Source organism: Bubalus kerabau, chromosome 1 (genome assembly GCF_029407905.1).
Source record: "Bubalus kerabau isolate K-KA32 ecotype Philippines breed swamp buffalo chromosome 1, PCC_UOA_SB_1v2, whole genome shotgun sequence".
Lineage (NCBI taxonomy): Eukaryota > Metazoa > Chordata > Mammalia > Artiodactyla > Bovidae > Bubalus > Bubalus kerabau.
In genome coordinates, this window is record NC_073624.1 from 123,226,450 (window position 1) to 123,242,980 (window position 16,531).

The following is a 16,531-nucleotide window of genomic DNA, read 5'->3' on the forward strand; positions in this document are numbered from 1 at the left end:
TCTATACAGTGAGCAAAATCAAGACTAGGAGCTGACTGTGACTCATATCATGAACTCCTTATTGAAAAATTCAGACTTAAATTGAAGAAAGTAGGGAAAACCATTAAACTCCTCATGTATGACTTAAATCAAAACCCTTACGATTATACAATGGAATGACAAATAGATTCAAGAGGTTAGATCTGAAACTGTGGACACAACTCAATTTCATTGTACAGGAGGAGGCAGTGATCAAGACCAGCCCAAGAAAAAGAAATGCAAAAAGACAAAATGGTTGTCTGTGGAGGCCTTAAAAATAGCTGAGAAAAGAAGAGAAGTCAGAGGCAAGGGAGAAAAAGAAAAATATATCCATCAGAATGCAGAGTTGCAAAGAATAGCAAGGAGAGATAAGAAAGCCATCCTCAGTGATTAATGCAAAGAAACAGAGGAAAACAATATTATTGGGAAAACTAGAGACCTCTTCAAGAAAACTAGAGATACCAAGGGAACATTTCATGAGAAGATGGGCACAATAAAGGACAGAAATTGTATGGACCTAACACAATAAGAAGAGAGTGAGAAGAGGGAGCAAGAATACACAGAACTACACTCACACACAAAGCTTAATAACCATGATGCTGTGATCACTCACCTAAAGCCAGACATTATGGAATCGGAAGTCAAGTGGGACTTAGAAAGAATCACTACAAAGGTAGCGGAGGTGATGGAGTTCCAGCTGAGCTATTTCAAATCCTAAAAGAAGATGCTGTTAAGTGCTTCACTCAAGATGCCAGCAAATATGGAAAATTCAGCAGTGGCCATAGACCACAGGAAAAGGTCAGTTTTCATTACAATCCCAGAGAAAGGCAATGTCAGAGAATGCTCAAACTACCACACAATTGAACTCATCTTTCATGCTAGCAAAGTAATGCTCAAATTTCTTCAAGTCAGGCTTTAACAGTACATGAATTGTGAGTTTCCAAATGTTCAAGCTGGTTTAGAAAAGACAGAGAAACCAGAGATCAAATGGCCAATATCCGTTGGATGATCAAAAAAGCAAAAGAGTTCCAGAAAAACATCTACTTCTGCTTTAGTGACTATGCCAAAGCCTTTGGGTGGATCACAGAAAACTGTGGAAAATATTTAAAGTGATGGGCATACCAGACCACCTGAACAGCCTCCTGAGAAATCTGTGTGCAGGTCAAGAAGCAACAGTTAGAACTGAACATGAACCAACAGACTGTTTCCAAATCAGGAAAGGAATATGTATATTATCTTATTGACTGTATATTGTGACCCTGCTCATTTAACTTACATACAGAGTACATCATTCAAAATACTGGGCTGGATGAAGCACAAGCAGGAATCAAGATTGCTGGGAGAAATCTCAATAACCTCACATATGAAGATGACACCACTCTTATGGCATAAAGCGAAGAAGAACTATAGAGCGTCTTTATGAAAGTTAAAGTGGAAAGCGAAAAAAATGGCTTAAAACTCAACATTCGGTAAAGTAAGATCATAGCATCTGGTCCCCTCACTTCATGGCAAATAGATGCAGGAAATAATGGAAACAGTGACAGACTTTATTTTGGGGGGCTCCAAAATCACAGCAGATATTGACTGTAGTCATGAAATTAAAGACATTTGCTCCTTGGAAGAAAAGTTTTGACTAACCTAGACATCATATGAAAAAGCAGAGACATTTATTTGCCAACAAAGGTCCGTCTAGTCAAAGCTATGGTTTTTCCAGTAGTCATGTATGGATGCGAGAGTTGGACTATAAGGAAAACTGTGCATGGAAGAATTGATGCTTTTGAACTGTGGTGTTGGAGAAGACTCTTGAGAGTCCCTTGGACTGCAAGAAGATCCATCCAGTAAATCCTAAAGGATATCAGTCCTGAATATTTATTGGAAGGACTGATAGTGAATCTGATACTCCAATACTTTGCCACCTGATGAGAAGAGCTGACCCATTGAAAAGACCCTGATGCTGGGAAAGATTGAAGGCAGGAAAAGAAGGGGACAGCATAAGATGAGATGGTTGTTTGGCCTCACCGAGTCTATGGACATGAGTTTGAGTAAACTCTGGGGGTTGGTGCTGGCAGGGAAGCCTGTCATGCTGCAGTACATGGAGTCATTTTTTGATACGACTGAATGACTGAACTGAACTGAAGGAGCCTACACAACATGCTACCGAATAACCAACAGATCATGGAAGAATTAAAAAAGGAAATCAAAATATGCATAGAATCAAATGAAAATATAAACATGACAACCCAAATGTATGGGACTCAGTAAAAGCAGTGCTAAGAGAATGGTTCATAGGAATTCAAGCTTATCTCAAGAAGCAAGAGCGAAAAAAAAAAAAATAGCATAACTTTACATCTATGTCTACTACAAAAAAAGAAATGAAGAACCCCAAAGTTAGTAGAAGGAAAGACATCATGAAAATCAGAGTGAAATAAGTGAAAAAGAAACAAAGGGGACTATAGCAAATACCACCAAAACTAAAAGCTGGTTCTTTGTGAAGATAAATGAAATTGACAAACCATTAGCCAGACTCATCAAGAAAAAGAGGGAGAATAATCCAACCGGCAAAATTAGAAATGAAAATGGAGAAATCACAACAGACAGCACAGAAATATAAAGGATCATAAGAGACTACTATCAGCAGCTATATGCTAATAAAATGGGGAACTTGGAAGAAGTGGATGGATTCTTAGAAAAGTAAAACCTTTCAAAGCTGAACCAGAAAAACAGTAGAAAGTCTTAACAGACCCATCACAAAGATGGAAATAGAAATTGTAATAAAAAACCTTCCAGCAAACAAAAGTCAAGGACTAGATGACTTCATAGGTGAAATCTACCAAAACTTTAGAGGACAGCTAAGATCTATCCTACTCAAATTCTGCAATAAAATTACAGGGGAAAGTAAACTCCCAAAGCCACTCTATGAGGCCACCATCACCCTAATACCAAAACCAGACAAAGATGCCACAATAAAAGAAAACTACAGGCAGTATCACTGATGAACAAAGATGCAGAAATCCTCAACAAAATTCTAGCAAACAGAGTCCAACAACATATTGAAAAGATCATACATCAGGACCAAGTGCGCTTTGTGCCAGGAATGCAAGAATTCTTCAATTTTCACAAATCAATCAATGTGATACACCACATTAACAAATTGAAAGGTAAAAACCATAAGATTATCTCAATAGATGCAGAGAAATCCTTTTAAAAAACTTAACAACAATTTATGAGAAAAACTCTCCAGAAAACAGGCAAAGAAGGAACATACCTCGACATAATAAAAGTCATATATGATAAATCCACCGCACACATTATCTCAATGGCGAAAAATTGAAAGCATTTCCTCTAAAGTCAGGAACAAGACAAGGTTGACCACTCTTACCACTACTATTAAACATAGTTTTGGAAATTTTAGTCACAACAATTAAAGAAGAATAAGAAATAAAAGGAATCCATATTGGAAAAGAAGAAGTAAAACTCTCTCTGTTTGCAGATGACATGATCCTCTTTATAGAAAACCTTAAACACACCACCAGAAAATTACTAGAGCTAATCAATGAATACAGTAAAGTTGCAGGATATAAAATTAATACACAGAAATCTCCTGCATTTCTATACACTAGCAATGAGAAAACAGAAAGAGAGTTTAATGAATAATCCTATTCACCACTGCAATGAAAATAAAATGCTTAGGAATAAATTTATATAAAGAATCAAAATACCTATATATAGAAAACTATAAAACACTGATGAAACAAATCCATGACACAAATAGTTGGAGAAATATGCTATGTTCATGGATTGGAAGAATCAATTTAGTGAAAATGAGTATACTACCCAAAGCAATCTATAGATTCAATGCAATCCCTATCAAGCTACCAATGGTATTTTTCACAGAACTAGAACAAGTAATTTCATAATTTGTATGGAAACACAAAAAACCTCGAATAGCCAAAACAATCTTGAGAAAGAAGAATGGAACTGGAGGAATCAACCTGCCTGACTGCAGGCTATACTACAAAGCTACAGTCATAAAGACAGTATGGTCCTGGAACAAAGACAGAAATATAGATAAATGGAACAAAATAGAAACCCCAGAGATAAATCCATGCATCAATGGACAACTTATCTTTGACAAAAGAGACAAAAGTTTACAATGGAGAAAAAACAATCTCTTTAACAAGTGGTGCTGGGAAAACTGGTCAACCACCTGTAAAAGAATGAAACTAGAACACTTTAGTACACCATACACAAAAATAAACTCAAAATGGATTAAAGATCTAAAGATCTAAGACCAGAAACTATAAAACTCCTAGAGGAAAACATATGCAAAACACTCTTTGCCATAAATCACAGTGAGATCCTCTATCACTCACCTCCCATAACAATGTAAATAAAAGTAAAAAATAAAGAAACAGAACCTAAATCAACTTAAAAGCTTTTGCACAATGAAGGAAACTATAAGCAAGGTGAAAAGGCAGCCTTCATAATGGGAGAAAATAATAGCAAATGAAACAACTTACAAAGAATTAATCTCCAGTTACAAGCAGCTCATGCAACTCAATACCAGAAAAATAAACAACCCACTCAAAAAAAGGGCCAAAGAACTAAACAGACATTTCTCCAAAGAAGACATACAGATGGCTAACAAACACATGAAAAGATGCTCAACCTCACTCATTATCAGAGAAGTAAAAATGGAAACCACAATGAGGTACCATCATGCTGATCAGAATGGCTGCCATAAAAAAGTCTACAAACAATAAATGCTGGAGAAGGTGTGGAGAAAAGGAAACCATTTTACACTGTTGGTAGGAATGCGAACATTCCTCCACTATGCAAACATTCTCCACTATGGAGAACAGTGTGAAGGTTCCTTCAAAACCTGGAAACAGAACTGCCATACCACCCAGAAATCCCACTGCTGGGCATACATGCAAAGGAAACCAGAATTTGAAAGAGATACGTGTACCCCATTGTTCATTACAGCACTGTTTACAATAGCTAGGACATGGAAGCAACCTAGATGTCCATTGGCAGATGAATGGATAAGAAAGCTGTGGTACATATACACAGTGGAATATTACTCAGCTACAGAAAGAATACATTTGAATCAGTTCTAATGAGGTGGATGAAACTGGAACCTATTATACAGAGTGAAGTTAGAAAGAAAAATACCAATACAGTATATTAATGAATATATATGGAGTTTAAAAACATGGCAACAATGATCCTATATGCAAGACAGCAAAAGAGACACAGGGGTAAAGAACAGACTTTTGGACTCTGTGGGAGAAGGCGAAGGTGGGATGATTTGGAAGAATAACATTGAAACATGTATATTCCATATGTGAAATAGATGACCAGTCCATGTTTGATGCATGAAACAGAGCACTCAAAGCCAGTGCACTGGGACAACCCAGAGGGATGGAATGGGAAGAGAGGTGGAAGGGTTGTTCAGGATTGCGCGGGGCGGGGGTGGGGTAGGGTGGGGGACATGTACACCCGTGGCTGATTCATGTCAATGTATGGCAAAAAAAAAAAAACAACACACTGTCAGGAAGCATTTAACAGGAAGCTTCCTGTGTGCTGTTTTGGATCTTTCAGGAATTCTCTGTTCCTTATTAAGAATTAAGAGGAGAGGATGCCTCCAAGCATACCCTGGAGGCTGAAGAATCCAGGCGTTTCCTTCGTTAGTTTTTCTATACGGTGAGAAGTACCCTCTTTCTTTTTATGAACCATATGGTAAAAGTGATTATTTACAACCCTCTTATCTTTCATATTAATGACCTCATGTTTCCTTGATAACTTGTAAGTTTTTATTTTATCTCTGCTGAAAATAGCTATTCTTGTAAGACAGCATAAATACCTACACAATGTTGAATAAAACACCTTTGCTTCATCAGAACTTTGGTCCCTGTGTCTTGCTTTCTCTTTCTCCTTCTCTCCCTTTTTCAGACTGATCCCCTGGAGCACTGAGGCTCTCTGAGTTCACTTTCCTGCCCAGGCTTCTAAGACCCTCTCAAGAAGGTGCTCTGCAACTTCACCCCATCGAGAGGGTGCCTGAGGCCTCCATGAACGGAGCAAGCCCCGTGTCAGGGACTTTATCGGCTCTCTGCCTTAATGAGGGAATATCAGCCTCTTTCTCTCTCCTTTACTTCCTTATCAGTCGACTCTGGGCCACCAGGTTCTGGTCTATTAAAGGACCTCAACAAGTGGCGCCCAGAACAGGAGCTTGGTACATGTATGAAAATTTGGATGGAGTGACCCCAGGGCCTATTGAGGCCAGTAAGCACTAAGGCATGGGTAAAACGGCTGGAAAGCCACATCACTTTTCTTCTTTAGTTCATCACTTATTTAAAGTTCAGGGACTTAATGAAACATATGCTGATTTTTTAGCTAGATTACAAACTGATATTTCCCGTACTGTAATTGGAGAAGAAGCCAAAAGGCAACTAGAGAAATTACTTGCTTAGGAAAATGCAAATCAGGAATGCCAAAAATCTATAGCTCCAATTCGTGAGACAGGGACTATTATTGATTATTTGAAGTCTTGTCGAAATCTAGGATTAAAAACTCAAAAGATGCAAATGCTAGCTGAAACAATGATTGCTGCCTTAAGAAAGGGAAATGAAGGATGCTTTACATGTGGAAATAAGAACCAATTAAAAAGGGACTGCCCTAAGAAAGCAAAAATAAATAAATAAATAAAAGGAAAAAATAAAAAGACTCCAAAAATCTGCCCTCGCTACTGTAGAGGAATACATTGGGCCAAAGATTGTAAATCTAAATTTGACATTAAAGGGAAACCTATTCCAAGAAACTCCAAACAGGGGAACCCCCAGGTCCCCTTCAACAAAAACAGGGGAAAATTCCATCTTTTCCTTCAAACCCTCAACATCTGGCAGTGCTGCCGTTGATATACCAACTTTGTTTTTAGATCCTATGAAGTTAATGAGCTCTATTTAAATTCAAATTCATGTGAACTGAAAAATATTTAATATTATAATGTTTATTTAAATATAAATATAATTTAAATATAGTTGTTTGCTAATCTAATTAAGACACATCTTAAGTCATCAACATTATATAATACTTTTATTATGCCTAGGTTTAAGGTAAACTAAATTTGTCAACAAAAAGGTAACTCTTTATATATGTATATACAAATATATAAATGAGATGAAAACTTTTAGATAAACTCTATAAAATAATCGTATTTTTAATAGAATAATCTATTATTACAATCTAAAATAATCTCTTAGGATTGAGATAATTTACATTTCTAGAGTTGTACTAAATAGTAAAAGTTTATTAAATAGGTCATTTCCAAATAACATAAGATTTTAAAGCATTAATTACTGAACATTAATTTCCTCTTACAAAAAGTTTTTCTTACAGAAGAAAGAGATTTTTAACTATTAGTAAATATATTATATAATGTATATTTATTATATATAATTTATATATAATAAATATATATAATATAATATGATAAATATATTCACCAATCTATAAAATGCTAACATACAAGATACTTCATAGTTGCTAAGGAAAAGTAAGATATATGCTTTTAATAAGAAGACATAAGGTATGACAAACTTGCCTTTAGAAACCCATGAACAGTATGAAAAGGCAAAATAATAGGATACTGAAAGAGGAACTCTCCAGGTCAGTAGGTGCCCAATATACTATAGGACATCAGTGAAGATATAATTCCAGAAAGAATAAAGGGATGGAACCAAAGCAAAAACAATACCCAGTTGTGGATGTGACTGGTGATAGAAGCAAGGTCCGATGCTGTAAAGAGCAATATTGCATAGGAATCTGGAATGTTAGGTCCATGAATCAAGGCAAATTGGAAGTGGTCAAACAGGAGATGACAAGAGTGAACGACATTCTAGATATCAGCGAACTAAAATGGACTGGAATGGGTGAATTTAACTCAGATGGCCATTATATCTACTACTGTGGGCAGGAATCCCTTAGAAGAAATGGAGTAGCCATCATGGTCAACAAGAGTCTGAAATGCAGTACTTGGATGCCATCTCAAAAACAACAGAATGATCTCTGTTTGTGTCCAAGGCAAACCATTCAATATCACAGTAATCCAAGTCTATGCCCCAACCAGTAATGCTCAAGAAGCTGAAGATGAACGGTTCTATGGAGACCTACAAGACCTTTTAGAACTAACAGCCAAAAAAGATGTCCTTTTCATTATAGGGGACTGGAATGCAAAAGTAGGAAGTCAATAAACACCTGGAATAACAGGCAAATTTGGCCTTGGAATACAGAATGAAGCAGGGCAAAGGCTAATAGAATTTTGCCAAGAGAATGCACTGGTCATAGCAAACACCCTCTTCCAACAACACAAGAGAAGACTCTACACATGGATATCATCAGATGGTCAACACCGAAATCAGATGGATTATCTGCAAAAGCTCTATACAGTCCACGAAAACAAGGCTGGGAGCTGACTGTGGCTCAGAACATGAACTCCTTATTGCCAAATTCAGACTTAAATTGAAGAAAGTAGGGAAAACCACTAGACCATTTGGGTATGACCTAAATCAAATCCATTATGATTATACAGTGGAAGTGAGTAATAGATTTAAGGGCCTAGATCTTATAGATAGAGTGCCTGATGAACTATGGAGGAGGTTCATGATATTGTACAGGAGACAGGGATCAAGACCATCCCCATGGAAAAGAAATGCAAAAAAGCAAAATGGCTGCCTCAGGAGGCCTTACAAATAGCTGTGAAAAGAAGAGAAGTGAAAAGCAAAGGAGAAAAGGAAAGATATAAGCATCTGAATGCAGAGTTCCAAAGAATAGCAGGAAGAGATAAGAAAGCCTTCCTCAGCGATCAATGCAAAGAAATAAAGGAAAACAACAGAATGGGAAAGACTAGAGACCTCTTCAAGAAAATCAGAGATACCAAGGGAACATTTCATGCAAAGATGGGCTCAATAAAGGACAGAAATGGTATGGATCTAAAAGAAGCAGAAGATATTAAGAAGATGTGCAAGAATACACAAAAGAACTTTACAAAAAAGAGCTTCATGATCAAGATAATCACAATGGTGTTATCACTGACCTAGAGCCAGACATCCTGGAATGTAGTCAAGTGGGCCTTAGAAAGCATCACTACGAACAAAGCTAGTGGAGGTGATAGAATTTCAGTTGAGCTATTTCAAATCCTGAAAGATGATGCTGTGAAAGTGCTGCACTCAATATGCCAGCAAATTTGGAAAACTCAGCAGTGGCCAGAGGACTGGAAAAGGTCAGTTTTCATTCCAATCCCAAAGAAAGGCAATGCCAAAGAATGCTCAAACTACTGCACAATTGCACTCATCTCACAGGTTAATAAAGTAATGCTCAAAATTCTCCAAGCCAGGCTTCAGCAATACGTGAATTGTGGACTTCCAGAAGTTCAAGCTGGTTTTAGAAAAGGCAGAGGAACCAGAGATCAAATTGCCAACATCCGCTGGATCGAAAAAGCAAGAGAGTTCCAGAAAAACATCTATTTCTGCTTTATTGACTATGCCAAAGCCTTTGACTGTGTGGATCACAATAAACTGTGGAAAAGTTTTAAGAGATGGGAATACCAGACCACCTGACTTGCCTCTTGAGAAACCTGTATGCAGGTCAGGAAGCAACAGTTAGAACTGGACATGGAAAAAGAGACTGGTTCCAAATAGGAAAAGGAGTACATCAAGGCTGTATATTGTCACCCTGCTTATTTAACTTATATGCAGAGTACATCATGAGAAACGCTGGGCTGGAATAAGCAGAAGCTGGAATCAAGATTGCCGGGAGAAATATCAATAACCTCAGATATTCAGATGACAGCACCCTAATGGCAAAAAGTGAAGAGGAACTAAAAAGCCTCTTGATGAAGGTGAAAGAGGAGAGTGAAAATTTTGGCTTAAAGCTCAACATTCAGAAAACTAAGATCATGGAATCTGGTCCCATCACTTCATGGGAAATAGATGGGAAAATAGTGGAAACAGTGTCAGACTTTATCTTTGGGGGCTCCAAAATCAATGCAGATGGTGACTGTAGCCATGAGATTAAAAGACGCTTACTCCTTGGGAGAAAAGTTGTGACCAATCTATATAGCATATTGAAAAGCAGAGACATTACTTTGCTAACAAAGGTCCGTCTAGTCAAGGCTATGGTTTTGCCAGTGGTCACGTATGGATGTGAGAGTTGGACTGTGAAGAAAGCTGAGTGCCGAAGAATTGATGCTTTTGAACTGTGGTGTTGGAAAAGACTCTTTAGAGTCCCTTGGACTGCAAGGAGATCCAACCAGTCCATTCTAAAGGAGATCAGCCCTGGGTGTTCTTTGGAAGGAATGATGCTAAAGCTGAAACTCCAATACTTTGGCCACCTCATGCAAAGAGTTGACTCATTGGAAAAGACTCTGATGCTGGGAGAGATTGGGGGCAGGAAGAAAGGGGGATGACAGAGGTTGAGATGGCTGGATGGCATCACCGACTCGATGGTTGTGAGTTTGAATGAACTCTGGGAGATGGTGATGGACAGGGAGGCCTGGTGTGCTGTGATTCATGGGGTCGCAAAGAGTCGGACACGACTGAGCAACTGAACTGAACTGAACTGAAGGAACTTACAGATACACAACTAGAATTAAAACACACTGAGGAATCTTGTTCTCCTCGGAACTTTCCTATTTTTGTTATTAAAAAAAAAAAAAAAAAAAAAAACTAACAAATGGCGTCCCCTAACAGACCTTAGAAAAGTTAATGCATCTATGAAACCTATGGGTACATTACAACCAGGAATCCCATCACCTACTACTATTCCTCAAAATTGGCATAATATTATTATTATTGATTTATAAGATTGCTTGTTTAATATACCTTTACACCCTTTAGGCCGAGAGAGATTCACTTTCTCTCTCCCTTATCCTAATCATATTGGACCTCATAAATGGTACCAATAGACTGTACTGCCACAAGAGATGATGAATTTTCCCACCATGTTTCAGTACTATGTAACCAAAGCCCTTGAGCCTGGAAAAAACAATTTCCTAACTTATTATTCACTATATGAATGATATATTGTTTTCAGCTCCATCTATCTTAGAAACCCAACACATGTTTGATATAGCTCAACTATGCTTAAAAAACTCTGGATTAATCATTGTCCCTGAAAAAATTAAAACCTCTACACCTTACCATTATTTGGGGTTTGTTGTTAATAGACAATGTATTACTCCCCTCTCTTCATTTTCCCACAAGACTTCTTGAACAAAAACACCCAGTAATATGGATCTATATCCGTTTTAAGAAAATAAAGTCACTTACACCCTACCTTGATTTAATTTCTCTAATCATTATCAATAAAAAAAGGATTAAAACTCTAATTGGCTTTGAAATTATTAGTAATTTCTCTACTTGCACCTCTACCCATCACACAAGGTATTAATCCTCACGGTTTACAACCTAATGAACTATGACAAATGGATGTAACTCTTTGCCCTGAACTTTCTCCATTTTCTTTCCTACATGTCTGTATAGACACAAATTCCTCATTTATCTGGGCCACACCTCTTCACAGTGAAGCTACACAACATGTTATACCCTGCCTATATTTCTAGACACTTTAAACAATTTTTACAATCTTTTTCTATTAAACATATCACAGGTATTATAGGGATGTTGAAGCTGAAACTACAATACTTTGGCCACCTGATGTAAAGAGCTGACTCTTTTTAAAAGACCTTGATGTTGGGAAAGATTGAGCACAGGAGGAGAAGGGGACGACAGAGGATGAGATGATTGGATGGCATCACCAACTCAATGGACATGTGTTTGGGTGGACTCCAGGAGTTGGTGATGGACAGGGAGGCCTGGCGTGCTGCCATTCATTGGGTCGCAAAGAGTCAGACACGACTGAGTGACTGAACTGAACGGAACTGAGCACGCCCATGCATGGCCTCACATGTCCTCACATGCCCTCACTTGCCCTCAAATGCTCTTGCACACACTCGCACACTCTTGCACAACCACAAACGTACTCCCAAGCCCTCACATGACCACACATGCCCTCACACACCCTTGCAGGCCCTACTACACTCTCACCCATGCTCATACATTCTCACACATCCTGGCATGCACTCACATGACATCAAATGGCCTCAAAAGCCCTCACACAATCCCTCCTGTATGCCCTTGCACATCCTTGCATGCCCTCTCAAGTGCTCACACAACCTCACACACTCTTAAACATCCTTGCACACTCTCACACACCCTCACATGACCTCATGCACCCTTCCATGCCCTGTCATGCCCTTACACGCCCTTTAACACCCTAGCATGCCATCACTTCCTCTCACATGTCCTCACACCCTCTTGCATGCACTTGCACACCCTCATGTGCTCTCACATTCCCTCACACACCCTCACACACCCTCACACGACCTCACATGCTCTTGCCTGTCATTGCACACCCTACCATGCCTTCATATCCATTCGCACCCCTTAGCACGCCCTTGCATGTCCTCGCATCCCCTCACACATCCTTGCACACTCTCGCACATGTTCACATATCCTCACATGCTCTCATATGGCCTCACACACTCTTGCACATTTTTCACATGCACTTGCATGCCCTTCCACAGCCTCGTACACCCGTGCATGTCCTCACATGGTCTCTCATGTCCTCACCTCCTCTTGCATGTCCTTGCACCCTCTGACACCCACTTGCATGCCCTCATGCACTCTCACATGGCCTTGCACTCCCTCGAATGTACTCACACACTTTCACAACTCCTTGCACACCCTCACACACCCTTACACATCCTCACACACTCTCACATGACCTCACATGTCCTTGCAAACCCTAACATGCCGTCACAGGCCCTTGCTCACTCTTGCACACCATCGTATTGTCTCCCATGCCCTTGCACACTCTTATTAAATCTCACACATACTCATGCTCTCACACGCCCTCAGAAACCCTCACATGCCTTCACATGCCCTCGAAGGCTCTCGCAGGGCCTCGCATGCTCTTTCACTCCCTCTCTGTCTTTGCACATACTCCCATGCCCTTGCACGTCTTTGTACACTCTCACACGTCCTCACACATCTCTCACACCCTTCAGTTCAGATCAGTTCAGTCGCTCAGTCACGTCCAACTCTTTGCGACTCCATGAATCACAGCATGCCAAGCCTCCCTGTCCATCACCAATTCCCAGAGTTCACTCAAACTCATGTCCATCGAGTGAGTGATGCCACCCAGCCATCTCATCCTTTGTCATCCCCTTTTCCTCCTTCCCCCAATACCTCCCAGCATCAGAGTCTTTTCCAATGAGTCAACTCTTCGCATGAAGTGGCCAAAGTACTGGAGTTTCAGCTTGAGCATCATTCCTTCCAAAGAAATCCCAGGGCTGATCTTCAGAATGGACTGGTTGGGTGTCCTTGCAGTCAAAGGGACTCTCAAGAGTCTTCTCCAACACCACAGTTCAATATCACGCCCTTACCTGCTTTCATACACCATCTCACGGCCTCATACACCCCCGCATACTCTTGCATGTCCTTGCATGCCCTCTCATGCTATTCATGCCCTCACACATTCTCGCACACTCTCACACATCTGTGCATGCTCTCACATGCCTTTGCATGCCCTCATTGCCCTTGCATGCATTCACATGGCCACACATTCCCTTCCATGTCCTCACATGCTCTCACAAGTCCTCACACTCTTTCCCAACCTCGTGCACCCTTGCACATCCTTCTATGTTCTCGCACATCCTTACACATCTTTGAATCTCCTTGGCTGCCTTTGCACACCATCACACACTCTCCCACATCCTCGCATGCTCTTGCACACCCTTGCACACTATTACACTCCCTCCCACTACCTCACACACTGTTACACTCCTCCCACAATATTGAAGTCTTACACCTCCTTGCTCACCCTTACACTCCCTCACACACTGTCACTCACTTACACTTCCTCTCACACCCTTGCACACTCTTACACTCCATTGATAACCCTCACACACTCTTATATTCCATTGCACACGCTCACACACTTACACTACCTTGCTCACTCTTACAGTCCTTGGACACCCTCACACATTCTTATACTTCCTCCCATGTTCTTATAATCCCTGAAATGACCATTAGTTCCAAGTGACATCAAATCTACTATGCACCTGGGGTCTCTCTTAAACTCCCTGGAACACCCTCTCACATTCTTACATTCCATCTCACACCCTAGCACACTATTACACTCTCACACACCCTCACACACTCTTATAATCCCTTGCAGACCCTCACAAACTCTTACACTCCTTCACATGCTCTTCCATTCCCTTGCACACCATTCCACACTTTTACACTCTCTCACATGCTACTACAATGCCTCTGCCTCACACCCTCCTACACTCCTTTGCATGCACGCGTGCACACACACACACTTACACTACCTCACTCATCTTTGTACACTCTTATACTTCTTTGCATGCTCTGAGATTTCCTCAGCCACCCTTACACACCCTTACACTCCATAGCACACCCTTGCACACTCTTACACTACCTTGCATGCTGTTACAATCCCTTGCACACCATCACACACTGTTACACTCTCTTGCATACTATTACACACACTTGCATACTCTTATACAGTCTTACAGTCCCTCACACACTCTTACACACTTTCCCACAACCTTGCACACTCTTACACTATCATGCTCTTATACTTCCTTGCACAACCTTAAATGCACTTAAACTTCCTTGCAAGGATTTACACTCCCTTGCACACCCTTGCTCACCCTTACACTCCATAGCACACCCTTGCACACTCTTACACTACCTTGCATGCTGTTACAATCCCTTGCACACCATCACACACTGTTACACTCTCTTGCATACTATTACACACACTTGCATACTCTTATACAGTCTTACAGTCCCTCACACACTCTTACACACTTTCCCACAACCTTGCACACTCTTACACTATCATGCTCTTATACTCCCTTGCACAACCTTAAATGCACTTAAACTTCCTTGCAAGGATTTACACTCCCTTGCACACCCTTGCTCACCCTTACACTCCATAGCACACCCTTGCACACTCTTACACTACTTCACATGCTGTTACAATCCCTTGCACACCATCACACACTCTTACACTCTCTTGCATATGATTACACTCACTTTCACACTCTCATACAGATGTACAGTCCCTCACACGCTCTTACACACTTTCCCACAACCTTGCACACTCTTACATTCACTATCATGCTCTTATACTCCCTTGCACAACCTTAAATGCACTTAAACTTCCTTCCAAGGATTTACAATCCCTTGCACACCCTTGCTCACCCTTACACTCCATCAGACACCCTCACACACTCTTACACTCCTTTGATGCTCTTACACTCTGTGGCCCTACCTGACAAACTTATACTCCTTCACACATCCTTCCACACTCTTACACTCCCTATCATTCTCCTATCTCCTGCACACCCTTGCACACTTTTACATTCCATTGCAATCCTCACACATTCTTACACTCCCTCACACACCCTTGAACACTCGTACACACACTCACACACCATCACACACTATTACATTCCCTCACATGCTCTGAGTCTCCCTCGCACATCTTCACACACTCTTTCACTCCATCATACACCGTCTCACACTTTTACTCTCACTCTTACACTCCCCTGCACATTCTTGCACACTCTTACACTCTTGCACAGTCTTAACAATCCCTCACATGCCCTCATGCACTCTTATTCTCCCTCACATACTCTTAAATACTCTTACACTCCCTTGCACAGTCTTAAATTCCCTCTCACACCCTCACACACTCTTACACTCCCTCACAAACATACATCTGTGGTCACCTGTACATTGTCTCAGGGTCAGACCATATGCATCTTGTCACAAATTCACAGTCTCTATGATTACCCAACCTACCAGACTGTGTACCTGGAGTCACATTTCCAGTTTCCAGGGTAATCCCCACATCCAGACCTTACACATTGTATCACTTGTCCACAGTCTCCGAGGCAAACCCCTCCCAGACCCTACACCTGCAGTCACATGTCCACAGTCTCCACGGTGACCTCACATCACCTACCCTGTACCTGGGGTCATGGTGACCCTCCTTCCACACCCTTTACCTGGGCTCACATGTTCGTAGTCACTAGGATGACCCCCTTTCCAAACACTGTACCTGGGGTCACACATTCACAGTCTCCAAGGTGACCCCCTCTCCCAGACCCTATTTATTTTCTATTTGCTAAACTCTCACCCCTTAACAGTCCTTAATGGTGGTGGTTTAGCCACTAAGTCATGTCCGACTCTTGTGACCCCATGGACTGTAGCCAGCGAGGTTCCTCTATCCATGGGATTCTCCAGGCAAGAATACTGGAGTGGCTTGCCATTTCCTTCTCCAGGAAATCTTCTCATCCCAGGAATCAAACACGGGCCTCCTGCATTGCAGGTAGATTCTTTACCAACCAAGCTAT